We start from the raw sequence: 14,929 nt of genomic DNA on the forward strand, positions 1-14,929 counted from the left end.
TGGGCTTGTGAGAAACCACGGGGATGTCTGCTGAGTGCGCCCACGGAAACGGGGGCCTGCTGCAAGTAGCCTTGCTTTCCCGTTTGGAAGGCTGCGTTCATGCTGCCTTGAAGCTACCTGACCTTCCCTGCTCTCGACAGGCCTGTTAGCCCTGTCAGAGTGCTTCGGGGAACGTTATGAGTCTGCTCTGACTAAAGCAGGTGCTTCCATGGTCGCGGCTCTGGTCCGCCTGACAAGCTCTAGAGCTAGAGGGAACCTCAACGTGACAAGCTGCCTCCAGCGTAGGCCCCTAGTAGCCGTGCAGAAAGGGAGGCAGGCAGCTGTCTCCATGAGTTCTCAGTCGCGTAGAGGCTTTATTTTAAAGGAAGTGGTACACTTTGGAGGACTCCTAGGCCTCTCGGGTATGCATCACTTTCCCTCCAAGTTCACCGAGTACCTCCAGACCCCTGTGGGGCGGCTGAGCAACTTCGAGGCCCATTGGTTGACCCCCCCCCACACCACCCCCGGAGGCCCTCTGTGCGTGCCGCGCGATGGGCTACACACTGGACGTCCCTCGAGGAGCGCTACATTTCCAGAGCCCTCGAACAGCCTCAGGACAGCATTTCGGGTGAGTGCGACTTTGTCATGGCCCTTGTGTGAGCTGCCATGGGAAAACACTGTGCTTTGAATACTTCGAGGACCTCGTACCTGAAGTCACTCTGCCCGAGGAGAAAGTCAGCATCTCACCATGCCGTGTCGCTAACGGCACGCCCAGCACGAACACAGGCCTGGAAGTAAGGCCCCGAGTGGCGGTGCAGAAGCGGAGGCGTGCAGCAGTTTCCATGAGGCGGTGGCCTCGGCTCTGGGCACCTTCAACGGCAGCAGGGTTTTCTGGACACCTAGGAGGCTGGCGCGGGCCCCCTGTTCCCGGCAGGAACACTGAGTACCGCCGGGCCCACCTGGGTCTGCTAAGCAACATCCAGGCCCGTAGCCCTTTAGAGCCCCTCTGTGTATGCCCAGCGTAGGGAAACGCGCTGCACTCCCCTTGGGAGCAGCTTAGGGTCCTCAGCACTCGCACACGTTCCCGGACACCGTTCTGGCACGTCCCACATGGCGTCGAAGTCTTACGCATTACCCTAGGCTGAGCTGAACTCAGGGAAACCCTCGGCTTCGCAGTCCACCTAGGACCTCCTGCCTGAAGTCACCGTGCCTCCCGGAGAGAGTCGGCTTGCGTTCTTACTGCCATGTACGTCCCCTTCCTCCTGTGGCACTGCAGGCTTTGAATAGCCACAGGCCCAGAGGAGCAGCTACGGCGTTCCTTGGTTGAGGCAGTTCGCTTGACGCAGAACACCCTACTTCGAGAAGTTGATTCAGGGAAGGAAACTCAGGGTGACCTGTGTCTCTTTGGGCTTGTGAGAAACCACGGGGATGTCTGCTGAGTGCGCCCACGGAAACGGGGGCCTGCTGCAAGTAGCCTTGCTTTCCCGTTTGGAAGGCTGCGTTCATGCTGCCTTGAAGCTACCTGACCTTCCCTGCTCTCGACAGGCCTGTTAGCCCTGTCAGAGTGCTTCGGGGAACGTTATGAGTCTGCTCTGACTAAAGCAGGTGCTTCCATGGTCGCGGCTCTGGTCCGCCTGACAAGCTCTAGAGCTAGAGGGAACCTCAACGTGACAAGCTGCCTCCAGCGTAGGCCCCTAGTAGCCGTGCAGAAAGGGAGGCAGGCAGCTGTCTCCATGAGTTCTCAGTCGCGTAGAGGCTTTATTTTAAAGGAAGTGGTACACTTTGGAGGACTCCTAGGCCTCTCGGGTATGCATCACTTTCCCTCCAAGTTCACCGAGTACCTCCAGACCCCTGTGGGGCGGCTGAGCAACTTCGAGGCCCATTGGTTGACCCCCCCCCACACCACCCCCGGAGGCCCTCTGTGCGTGCCGCGCGATGGGCTACACACTGGACGTCCCTCGAGGAGCGCTACATTTCCAGAGCCCTCGAACAGCCTCAGGACAGCATTTCGGGTGAGTGCGACTTTGTCATGGCCCTTGTGTGAGCTGCCATGGGAAAACAGGGTGCTTTGAATACTTCGAGGACCTCGTACCTGAAGTCACTCTGCCCGAGGAGAAAGTCAGCATCTCACCATGCCGTGTCGCTAACGGCACGCCCAGCACGAACACAGGCCTGGAAGTAAGGCCCCGAGTGGCGGTGCAGAAGCGGAGGCGTGCAGCAGTTTCCATGAGGCGGTGGCCTCGGCTCTGGGCACCTTCAACGGCAGCAGGGTTTTCTGGACACCTAGGAGGCTGGCGCGGGCCCCCTGTTCCCGGCAGGAACACTGAGTACCGCCAGGCCCACCTGGGTCTGCTAAGCAACATCCAGGCCCGTAGCCCTTTAGAGCCCCTCTGTGGATGCCCAGCGTAGGGAAACGCGCTGCACTCCCCTTGGGAGCAGCTTAGGGTCCTCAGCACTCGCACACGTTCCCGGACACCGTTCTGGCACGTCCCACATGGCGTCGAAGTCTTACGCATTACCCTAGGCTGAGCTGAACTCAGGGAAACCCTCGGCTTCGCAGTCCACCTAGGACCTCCTGCCTGAAGTCACCGTGCCTCCCGGAGAGAGTCGGCTTGCGTTCTTACTGCCATGTACGTCCCCTTCCTCCTGTGGCACTGCAGGCTTTGAATAGCCACAGGCCCAGAGGAGCAGCTACGGCGTTCCTTGGCTGAGGCAGTTCGCTTGACGCAGAACACCCTACTTCGAGAAGTTGATTCAGGGAAGGAAACTCAGGGTGACCTGTGTCTCTTTGGGCTTGTGAGAAACCACGGGGATGTCTGCTGAGTGCGCCCACGGAAACGGGGGCTTGCTGCAAGTAGCCTTGCTTTCCCGTTTGGAAGGCTGCGTTCATGCTGCCTTGAAGCTACCTGACCTTCCCTGCTCTCGACAGGCCTGTTAGCCCTGTCAGAGTGCTTCGGGGAACGTTATGAGTCTGCTCTGTCTAAAGCAGGTGCTTCCATGGCCGCGGCTCTGGTCCGCCTGACAAGCTCTAGAGCTACAGGGAACCTCAACGTGACAAGCTGCCTCCAGCGTAGGGCCCTAGTAGCCGTGCAGAAAGGGAGGCAGGCAGCTGTCTCCATGAGTTCTCAGTCGCGTAGAGGCTTTATTTTAAAGGAAGTGGTACACTTTGGAGGACTCCTAGGCCTCTCGGGTATGCATCACTTTCCCTCCAAGTTCACCGAGTACCTCCAGACCCCTGTGGGGCGGCTGAGCAACTTCGAGGCCCATTGGTTGACCCCCCCCCCACACCACCCCCGGAGGCCCTCTGTGCGTGCCGCGCGATGGGCTACACACTGGACGTCCCTCGAGGAGCGCTACATTTCCAGAGCCCTCGAACAGCCTCAGGACAGCATTTCGGGTGAGTGCGACTTTGTCATGGCCCTTGTGTGAGCTGCCATGGGAAAACACGGTGCTTTGAATACTTCGAGGACCTCGACCTGAAGTCACTCTGCCCGAGGAGAAAGTCAGCATCTCACCATGCCGTGTCGCTAACGGCACGCCCAGCACGAACACAGGCCTGGAAGTAAGGCCCCGAGTGGCGGTGCAGAAGCGGAGGCGTGCAGCAGTTTCCATGAGGCGGTGGCCTCGGCTCTGGGCACCTTCAACGGCAGCAGGGTTTTCTGGACACCTAGGAGGCTGGCGCGGGCCCCCTGTTCCCGGCAGGAACACTGAGTACCGCCAGGCCCACCTGGGTCTGCTAAGCAACATCCAGGCCCGTAGCCCTTTAGAGCCCCTCTGTGGATGCCCAGCGTAGGGAAACGCGCTGCACTCCCCTTGGGAGCAGCTTAGGGTCCTCAGCACTCGCACACGTTCCCGGACACCGTTCTGGCACGTCCCACATGGCGTCGAAGTCTTACGCATTACCCTAGGCTGAGCTGAACTCAGAGAAACCCTCGGCTTCGCAGTCCACCTAGGACCTCCTGCCTGAAGTCACCGTGCCTCCCGGAGAGAGTCGGCTTGCGTTCTTACTGCCATGTACGTCCCCTTCCTCCTGTGGCACTGCAGGCTTTGAATAGCCACAGGCCCAGAGGAGCAGCTACGGCGTTCCTTGGCTGAGGCAGTTCGCTTGACGCAGAACACCCTACTTCGAGAAGTTGATTCAGGGAAGGAAACTCAGGGTGACCTGTGTCTCTTTGGGCTTGTGAGAAACCACGGGGATGTCTGCTGAGTGCGCCCACGGAAACGGGGGCCTGCTGCAAGTAGCCTTGCTTTCCCGTTTGGAAGGCTGCGTTCATGCTGCCTTGAAGCTACCTGACCTTCCCTGCTCTCGACAGGCCTGTTAGCCCTGTCAGAGTGCTTCGGGGAACGTTATGAGTCTGCTCTGTCTAAACCAGGTGCTTCCATGGCCGCGGCTCTGGTCCGCCTGACAAGCTCTAGAGCTAGAGGGAACCTCAACGTGACAAGCTGCCTCCAGCGTAGGCCCCTAGTAGCCGTGCAGAAAGGGAGGCAGGCAGCTGTCTCCATGAGTTCTCAGTCGCGTAGAGGCTTTATTTTAAAGGAAGTGGTACACTTTGGAGGACTCCTAGGCCTCTCGGGTATGCATCACTTTCCCTCCAAGTTCACCGAGTACCTCCAGACCCCTGTGGGGCGGCTGAGCAACTTCGAGGCCCATTGGTTGACCCCCCCCCCACACCACCCCCGGAGGCCCTCTGTGCGTGCCGCGCGATGGGCTACACACTGGACGTCCCTCGAGGAGCGCTACATTTCCAGAGCCCTCGAACAGCCTCAGGACAGCATTTCGGGTGAATGCGACTTTGTCATGGCCCTTGTGTGAGCTGCCATGGGCAAACACGGTGCTTTGAATACTTCGAGGACCTCGTACCTGAAGTCACTCTGCCCGAGGAGAAAGTCAGCATCTCACCATGCCGTGTCGCTAACGGCACGCCCAGCACGAACACAGGCCTGGAAGAAAGGCCCCGAGTGGCGGTGCAGAAGCGGAGGCGTGCAGCAGTTTCCATGAGGCGGTGGCCTCGGCTCTGGGCACCTTCAACGGCAGCAGGGTTTTCTGGACACCTAGGAGGCTGGCGCGGGTCCCCTGTTCCCGGCAGGAACACTGAGTACCGCCAGGCCCACCTGGGTCTGCTAAGCAACATCCAGGCCCGTAGCCCTTTAGAGCCCCTCTGTGGATGCCCAGCGTAGGGAAACGCGCTGCACTCCCCTTGGGAGCAGCTTAGGGTCCTCAGCACTCGCACACATTCCCGGACACCGTTCTGGCACGTCCCACATGGCGTCGAAGTCTTACGCATTACCCTAGGCTGAGCTGAACTCAGAGAAACCCTCGGCTTCGCAGTCCACCTAGGACCTCCTGCCTGAAGTCACCGTGCCTCCCAGAGAGAGTCGGCTTGCGTTCTTACTGCCATGTACGTCCCCTTCCTCCTGTGGCACTGCAGGCTTTGAATAGCCACAGGCCCAGAGGAGCAGCTACGGCGTTCCTTGGCTGAGGCAGTTCGCTTGACGCAGAACACCCTACTTCGAGAAGTTGATTCAGGGAAGGAAACTCAGGGTGACCTGTGTCTCTTTGGGCTTGTCAGAAACCACGGGGATGTCTGCTGAGTGCGCCACGGAAACGGGGGCCTGCTGCAAGTAGCCTTGCTTTCCCGTTTGGAAGGCTGCGTTCATGCTGCCCTGAAGCTACCTGACCTTCCCTGCTCTCGACAGGCCTGTTAGCCCTGTCAGAGTGCTTCGGGGAACGTTATGAGTCTGCTCTGTCTAAACCAGGTGCTTCCATGGCCGCGGCTCTGGTCCGCCTGACAAGCTCTAGAGCTAGAGGGAACCTCAACGTGACAAGCTGCCTCCAGCGTAGGCCCCTAGTAGCCGTGCAGAAAGGGAGGCAGGCAGCTGTCTCCATGAGTTCTCAGTCGCGTAGAGGCTTTATTTTAAAGGAAGTGGTACACTTTGGAGGACTCCTAGGCCTCTCGGGTATGCATCACTTTCCCTCCAAGTTCACCGAGTACCTCCAGACCCCTGTGGGGCGGCTGAGCAACTTCGAGGCCCATTGGTTGACCCCCCCCCCCCACACCACCCCCGGAGGCCCTCTGTGCGTGCCGCGCGATGGGCTACACACTGGACGTCCCTCGAGGAGCGCTACATTTCCAGAGCCCTCGAACAGCCTCAGGACAGCATTTCGGGTGAGTGCGACTTTGTCATGGCCCTTGTGTGAGCTGCCATGGGAAAACACGGTGCTTTGAATACTTCGAGGACCTCGTACCTGAAGTCACTCTGCCCGAGGAGAAAGTCAGCATCTCACCATGCCGTGTCGCTAACGGCACGCCCAGCACGAACACAGGCCTGGAAGAAAGGCCCCGAGTGGCGGTGCAGAAGCGGAGGCGTGCAGCAGTTTCCATGAGGCGGTGGCCTCGGCTCTGGGCACCTTCAACGGCAGCAGGGTTTTCTGGACACCTAGGAGGCTGGCGCGGGCCCCCTGTTCCCGGCAGGAACACTGAGTACCGCCAGGCCCACCTGGGTCTGCTAAGCAACATCCAGGCCCGTAGCCCTTTAGAGCCCCTCTGTGGATGCCCAGCGTAGGGAAACGCGCTGCACTCCCCTTGGGAGCAGCTTAGGGTCCTCAGCACTCGCACACGTTCCCGGACACCGTTCTGGCACGTCCCACATGGCGTCGAAGTCTTACGCATTACCCTAGGCTGAGCTGAACTCAGAGAAACCCTCGGCTTCGCAGTCCACCTAGGACCTCCTGCCTGAAGTCACCGTGCCTCCCAGAGAGAGTCGGCTTGCGTTCTTACTGCCATGTACGTCCCCTTCCTCCTGTGGCACTGCAGGCTTTGAATAGCCACAGGCCCAGAGGAGCAGCTACGGCGTTCCTTGGCTGAGGCAGTTCGCTTGACGCAGAACACCCTACTTCGAGAAGTTGATTCAGGGAAGGAAACTCAGGGTGACCTGTGTCTCTTTGGGCTTGTGAGAAACCACGGGGATGTCTGCTGAGTGCGCCCACGGAAACGGGGGCCTGCTGCAAGTAGCCTTGCTTTCCCGTTTGGAAGGCTGCGTTCATGCTGCCTTGAAGCTACCTGACCTTCCCTGCTCTCGACAGGCCTGTTAGCCCTGTCAGAGTGCTTCGGGGAACGTTATGAGTCTGCTCTGTCTAAACCAGGTGCTTCCATGGCCGCGGCTCTGGTCCGCCTGACAAGCTCTAGAGCTAGAGGGAACCTCAACGTGACAAGCTGCCTCCAGCGTAGGCCCCTAGTAGCCGTGCAGAAAGGGAGGCAGGCAGCTGTCTCCATGAGTTCTCAGTCGCGTAGAGGCTTTATTTTAAAGGAAGTGGTACACTTTGGAGGACTCCTAGGCCTCTCGGGTATGCATCACTTTCCCTCCAAGTTCACCGAGTACCTCCAGACCCCTGTGGGGCGGCTGAACAACTTCGAGGCCCATTGGTTGACACCCCCCCCACACCACCCCCGGAGGCCCTCTGTGCGTGCCGCGCGATGGGCTACACACTGGACGTCCCTCGAGGAGCGCTACATTTCCAGAGCCCTCGAACAGCCTCAGGACAGCATTTCGGGTGAGTGCGACTTTGTCATGGCCCTTGTGTGAGCTGCCATGGGAAAACACGGTGCTTTGAATACTTCGAGGACCTCGGACCTGAAGTCACTCTGCCCGAGGAGAAAGTCAGCATCTCACCATGCCGTGTCGCTAACGGCACGCCCAGCACGAACACAGGCCTGGAAGAAAGGCCCCGAGTGGCGGTGCAGAAGCGGAGGCGTGCAGCAGTTTCCATGAGGCGGTGGCCTCGGCTCTGGGCACCTTCAACGGCAGCAGGGTTTTCTGGACACCTAGGAGGCTGGCGCGGGCCCCCTGTTCCCGGCAGGAACACTGAGTACCGCCAGGCCCACCTGGGTCTGCTAAGCAACATCCAGGCCCGTAGCCCTTTAGAGCCCCTCTGTGGATGCCCAGCGTAGGGAAACGCGCTGCACTCCCCTTGGGAGCAGCTTAGGGTCCTCAGCACTCGCACACGTTCCCGGACACCGTTCTGGCACGTCCCACATGGCGTCGAAGTCTTACGCATTACCCTAGGCTGAGCTGAACTCAGAGAAACCCTCGGCTTCGCAGTCCACCTAGGACCTCCTGCCTGAAGTCACCGTGCCTCCCGGAGAGAGTCGGCTTGCGTTCTTACTGCCATGTACGTCCCCTTCCTCCTGTGGCACTGCAGGCTTTGAATAGCCACAGGCCCAGAGGAGCAGCTACGGCGTTCCTTGGCTGAGGCAGTTCGCTTGACGCAGAACACCCTACTTCGAGAAGTTGATTCAGGGAAGGAAACTCAGGGTGACCTGTGTCTCTTTGGGCTTGTGAGAAACCACGGGGATGTCTGCTGAGTGCGCCCACGGAAACGGGGGCCTGCTGCAAGTAGCCTTGCTTTCCCGTTTGGAAGGCTGCGTTCATGCTGCCCTGAAGCTACCTGACCTTCCCTGCTCTCGACAGGCCTGTTAGCCCTGTCAGAGTGCTTCGGGGAACGTTATGAGTCTGCTCTGTCTAAAGCAGGTGCTTCCATGGCCGCGGCTCTGGTCCGCCTGACAAGCTCTAGAGCTAGAGGGAACCTCAACGTGACAAGCTGCCTCCAGCGTAGGCCCCTAGTAGCCGTGCAGAAAGGGAGGCAGGCAGCTGTCTCCATGAGTTCTCAGTCGCGTAGAGGCTTTATTTTAAAGGAAGTGGTACACTTTGGAGGACTCCTAGGCCTCTCGGGTATGCATCACTTTCCCTCCAAGTTCACCGAGTACCTCCAGACCCCTGTGGGGCGGCTGAGCAACTTCGAGGCCCATTGGTTGACCCCCCCCCACACCACCCCCGGAGGCCCTCTGTGCGTGCCGCGCGATGGGCTACACACTGGACGTCCCTCGAGGAGCGCTACATTTCCAGAGCCCTCGAACAGCCTCAGGACAGCATTTCGGGTGAGTGCGACTTTGTCATGGCCCTTGTGTGAGCTGCCATGGGCAAACACGGTGCTTTGAATACTTCGAGGACCTCGTACCTGAAGTCACTCTGCCCGAGGAGAAAGTCAGCATCTCACCATGCCGTGTCGCTAACGGCACGCCCAGCACGAACACAGGCCTGGAAGTAAGGCCCCGAGTGGCGGTGCAGAAGCGGAGGCGTGCAGCAGTTTCCATGAGGCGGTGGCCTCGGCTCTGGGCACCTTCAACGGCAGCAGGGTTTTCTGGACACCTAGGAGGCTGGCGCGGGCCCCCTGTTCCCGGCAGGAACACTGAGTACCGCCAGGCCCACCTGGGTCTGCTAAGCAACATCCAGGCCCGTAGCCCTTTAGAGCCCCTCTGTGGATGCCCAGCGTAGGGAAACGCGCTGCACTCCCCTTGGGAGCAGCTTAGGGTCCTCAGCACTCGCACACGTTCCCGGACACCGTTCTGGCACGTCCCACATGGCGTCGAAGTCTTACGCATTACCCTAGGCTGAGCTGAACTCAGAGAAACCCTCGGCTTCGCAGTCCACCTAGGACCTCCTGCCTGAAGTCACCGTGCCTCCCGGAGAGAGTCGGCTTGCGTTCTTACTGCCATGTACGTCCCCTTCCTCCTGTGGCACTGCAGGCTTTGAATAGCCACAGGCCCAGAGGAGCAGCTACGGCGTTCCTTGGCTGAGGCAGTTCGCTTGACGCAGAACACCCTACTTCGAGAAGTTGATTCAGGGAAGGAAACTCAGGGTGACCTGTGTCTCTTTGGGCTTGTGAGAAACCACGGGGATGTCTGCTGAGTGCGCCCACGGAAACGGGGGCCTGCTGCAAGTAGCCTTGCTTTCCCGTTTGGAAGGCTGCGTTCATGCTGCCTTGAAGCTACCTGACCTTCCCTGCTCTCGACAGGCCTGTTAGCCCTGTCAGAGTGCTTCGGGGAACGTTATGAGTCTGCTCTGTCTAAAGCAGGTGCTTCCATGGCCGCGGCTCTGGTCCGCCTGACAAGCTCTAGAGCTAGAGGGAACCTCAACGTGACAAGCTGCCTCCAGCGTAGGCCCCTAGTAGCCGTGCAGAAAGGGAGGCAGGCAGCTGTCTCCATGAGTTCTCAGTCGCGTAGAGGCTTTATTTTAAAGGAAGTGGTACACTTTGGAGGACTCCTAGGCCTCTCGGGTATGCATCACTTTCCCTCCAAGTTCACCGAGTACCTCCAGACCCCTGTGGGGCGGCTGAGCAACTTCGAGGCCCATTGGTTGACCCCCCCCCCCACACCACCCCCGGAGGCCCTCTGTGCGTGCCGCGCGATGGGCTACACACTGGACGTCCCTCGAGGAGCGCTACATTTCCAGAGCCCTCGAACAGCCTCAGGACAGCATTTCGGGTGAGTCCGACTTTGTCATGGCCCTTGTGTGAGCTGCCATGGGCAAACACGGTGCTTTGAATACTTCGAGGACCTCGTACCTGAAGTCACTCTGCCCGAGGAGAAAGTCAGCATCTCACCATGCCGTGTCGCTAACGGCACGCCCAGCACGAACACAGGCCTGGAAGAAAGGCCCCGAGTGGCGGTGCAGAAGCGGAGGCGTGCAGCAGTTTCCATGAGGCGGTGGCCTCGGCTCTGGGCACCTTCAACGGCAGCAGGGTTTTCTGGACACCTAGGAGGCTGGCGCGGGCCCCCTGTTCCCGGCAGGAACACTGAGTACCGCCAGGCCCACCTGGGTCTGCTAAGCAACATCCAGGCCCGTAGCCCTTTAGAGCCCCTCTGTGGATGCCCAGCGTAGGGAAACGCGCTGCACTCCCCTTGGGAGCAGCTTAGGGTCCTCAGCACTCGCACACGTTCCCGGACACCGTTCTGGCACGTCCCACATGGCGTCGAAGTCTTACGCATTACCCTAGGCTGAGCTGAACTCAGAGAAACCCTCGGCTTCGCAGTCCACCTAGGACCTCCTGCCTGAAGTCACCGTGCCTCCCGGAGAGAGTCGGCTTGCGTTCTTACTGCCATGTACGTCCCCTTCCTCCTGTGGCACTGCAGGCTTTGAATAGCCACAGGCCCAGAGGAGCAGCTACGGCGTTCCTTGGCTGAGGCAGTTCGCTTGACGCAGAACACCCTACTTCGAGAAGTTGATTCAGGGAAGGAAACTCAGGGTGACCTGTGTCTCTTTGGGCTTGTGAGAAACCACGGGGATGTCTGCTGAGTGCGCCCACGGAAACGGGGGCCTGCTGCAAGTAGCCTTGCTTTCCCGTTTGGAAGGCTGCGTTCATGCTGCCTTGAAGCTACCTGACCTTCCCTGCTCTCGACAGGCCTGTTAGCCCTGTCAGAGTGCTTCGGGGAACGTTATGAGTCTGCTCTGTCTAAACCAGGTGCTTCCATGGCCGCGGCTCTGGTCCGCCTGACAAGCTCTAGAGCTAGAGGGAACCTCAACGTGACAAGCTGCCTCCAGCGTAGGCCCCTAGTAGCCGTGCAGAAAGGGAGGCAGGCAGCTGTCTCCATGAGTTCTCAGTCGCGTAGAGGCTTTATTTTAAAGGAAGTAGTACACTTTGGAGGACTCCTAGGCCTCTCGGGTATGCATCACTTTCCCTCCAAGTTCACCGAGTACCTCCAGACCCCTGTGGGGCGGCTGAGCAACTTCGAGGCCCATTGGTTGACCCCCACACACACCACCCCCGGAGGCCCTCTGTGCGTGCCGCGCGATGGGCTACACACTGGACGTCCCTCGAGGAGCGCTACATTTCCAGAGCCCTCGAACAGCCTCAGGACAGCATTTCGGGTGAGTGCGACTTTGTCATGGCCCTTGTGTGAGCTGCCATGGGAAAACACGGTGCTTTGAATACTTCGAGGACCTCGTACCTGAAGTCACTCTGCCCGAGGAGAAAGTCAGCATCTCACCATGCCGTGTCGCTAACGGCACGCCCAGCACGAACACAGGCCTGGAAGAAAGGCCCCGAGTGGCGGTGCAGAAGCGGAGGCGTGCAGCAGTTTCCATGAGGCGGTGGCCTCGGCTCTGGGCACCTTCAACGGCAGCAGGGTTTTCTGGACACCTAGGAGGCTGGCGCGGGCCCCCTGTTCCCGGCAGGAACACTGAGTACCGCCAGGCCCACCTGGGTCTGCTAAGCAACATCCAGGCCCGTAGCCCTTTAGAGCCCCTCTGTGGATGCCCAGCGTAGGGAAACGCGCTGCACTCCCCTTGGGAGCAGCTTAGGGTCCTCAGCACTCGCACACGTTCCCGGACACCGTTCTGGCACGTCCCACATGGCGTCGAAGTCTTACGCATTACCCTAGGCTGAGCTGAACTCAGAGAAACCCTCGGCTTCGCAGTCCACCTAGGACCTCCTGCCTGAAGTCACCGTGCCTCCCGGAGAGAGTCGGCTTGCGTTCTTACTGCCATGTACGTCCCCTTCCTCCTGTGGCACTGCAGGCTTTGAATAGCCACAGGCCCAGAGGAGCAGCTACGGCGTTCCTTGGCTGAGGCAGTTCGCTTGACGCAGAACACCCTACTTCGAGAAGTTGATTCAGGGAAGGAAACTCAGGGTGACCTGTGTCTCTTTGGGCTTGTGAGAAACCACGGGGATGTCTGCTGAGTGCGCCCACGGAAACGGGGGCCTGCTGCAAGTAGCCTTGCTTTCCCGTTTGGAAGGCTGCGTTCATGCTGCCTTGAAGCTACCTGACCTTCCCTGCTCTCGACAGGCCTGTTAGCCCTGTCAGAGTGCTTCGGGGAACGTTATGAGTCTGCTCTGTCTAAAGCAGGTGCTTCCATGGCCGCGGCTCTGGTCCGCCTGACAAGCTGTAGAGCTAGAGGGAACCTCAACGTGACAAGCTGCCTCCAGCGTAGGCCCCTAGTAGCCGTGCAGAAAGGGAGGCAGGCAGCTGTCTCCATGAGTTCTCAGTCGCGTAGAGGCTTTATTTTAAAGGAAGTGGTACACTTTGGAGGACTCCTAGGCCTCTCGGGTATGCATCACTTTCCCTCCAAGTTCACCGAGTACCTCCAGACCCCTGTGGGGCGGCTGAGCAACTTCGAGGCCCATTGGTTGACCCCCCCACACACCACCCCCGGAGGCCCTCTGTGCGTGCCGCGCGATGGGCTACACACTGGACGTCCCTCGAGGAGCGCTACATTTCCAGAGCCCTCGAACAGCCTCAGGACAGCATTTCGGGTGAGTCCGACTTTGTCATGGCCCTTGTGTGAGCTGCCATGGGCAAACACGGTGCTTTGAATACTTCGAGGACCTCGTACCTGAAGTCACTCTGCCCGAGGAGAAAGTCAGCATCTCACCATGCCGTGTCGCTAACGGCACGCCCAGCACGAACACAGGCCTGGAAGAAAGGCCCCGAGTGGCGGTGCAGAAGCGGAGGCGTGCAGCAGTTTCCATGAGGCGCTGGCCTCGGCTCTGGGCACCTTCAACGGCAGCAGGGTTTTCTGGACACCTAGGAGGCTGGCGCGGGCCCCCTGTTCCCGGCAGGAACACTGAGTACCGCCAGGCCCACCTGGGTCTGCTAAGCAACATCCAGGCCCGTAGCCCTTTAGAGCCCCTCTGTGGATGCCCAGCGTAGGGAAACGCGCTGCACTCCCCTTGGGAGCAGCTTAGGGTCCTCAGCACTCGCACACGTTCCTGGACACCGTTCTGGCACGTCCCACATGGCGTCGAAGTCTTACGCATTACCCTAGGCTGAGCTGAACTCAGAGAAACCCTCGGCTTCGCAGTCCACCTAGGACCTCCTGCCTGAAGTCACCGTGCCTCCCGGAGAGAGTCGGCTTGCGTTCTTACTGCCATGTACGTCCCCTTCCTCCTGTGGCACTGCAGGCTTTGAATAGCCACAGGCCCAGAGGAGCAGCTACGGCGTTCCTTGGCTGAGGCAGTTCGCTTGACGCAGAACACCCTACTTCGAGAAGTTGATTCAGGGAAGGAAACTCAGGGTGACCTGTGTCTCTTTGGGCTTGTGAGAAACCACGGGGATGTCTGCTGAGTGCGCCCACGGAAACGGGGGCCTGCTGCAAGTAGCCTTGCTTTCCCGTTTGGAAGGCTGCGTTCATGCTGCCTTGAAGCTACCTGACCTTCCCTGCTCTCGACAGGCCTGTTAGCCCTGTCAGAGTGCTTCGGGGAACGTTATGAGTCTGCTCTGTCTAAAGCAGGTGCTTCCATGGCCGCGGCTCTGGTCCGCCTGACAAGCTGTAGAGCTAGAGGGAACCTCAACGTGACAAGCTGCCTCCAGCGTAGGCCCCTAGTAGCCGTGCAGAAAGGGAGGCAGGCAGCTGTCTCCATGAGTTCTCAGTCGCGTAGAGGCTTTATTTTAAAGGAAGTGGTACACTTTGGAGGACTCCTAGGCCTCTCGGGTATGCATCACTTTCCCTCCAAGTTCACCGAGTACCTCCAGACCCCTGTGGGGCGGCTGAGCAACTTCGAGGCCCATTGGTTGACCCCCCCCCACACCACCCCCGGAGGCCCTCTGTGCGTGCCGCGCGATGGGCTACACACTGGACGTCCCTCGAGGAGCGCTACATTTCCAGAGCCCTCGAACAGCCTCAGGACAGCATTTCGGGTGAGTCCGACTTTGTCATGGCCCTTGTGTGAGCTGCCATGGGCAAACACGGTGCTTTGAATACTTCGAGGACCTCGTACCTGAAGTCACTCTGCCCGAGGAGAAAGTCAGCATCTCACCATGCCGTGTCGCTAACGGCACGCCCAGCACGAACACAGGCCTGGAAGAAAGGCCCCGAGTGGCGGTGCAGAAGCGGAGGCGTGCAGCAGTTTCCATGAGGCGCTGGCCTCGGCTCTGGGCACCTTCAACGGCAGCAGGGTTTTCTGGACACCTAGGAGGCTGGCGCGGGCCCCCTGTTCCCGGCAGGAACACTGAGTACCGCCAGGCCCACCTGGGTCTGCTAAGCAACATCCAGGCCCGTAGCCCTTTAGAGCCCCTCTGTGGATGCCCAGCGTAGGGAAACGCGCTGCACTCCCCTTGGGAGCAGCTTAGGGTCCTCAGCACTCGCACACGTTCCCGGACACCGTTCTGGCACG

Source organism: Lagenorhynchus albirostris, chromosome 11 (genome assembly GCF_949774975.1).
Source record: "Lagenorhynchus albirostris chromosome 11, mLagAlb1.1, whole genome shotgun sequence".
Lineage (NCBI taxonomy): Eukaryota > Metazoa > Chordata > Mammalia > Artiodactyla > Delphinidae > Lagenorhynchus > Lagenorhynchus albirostris.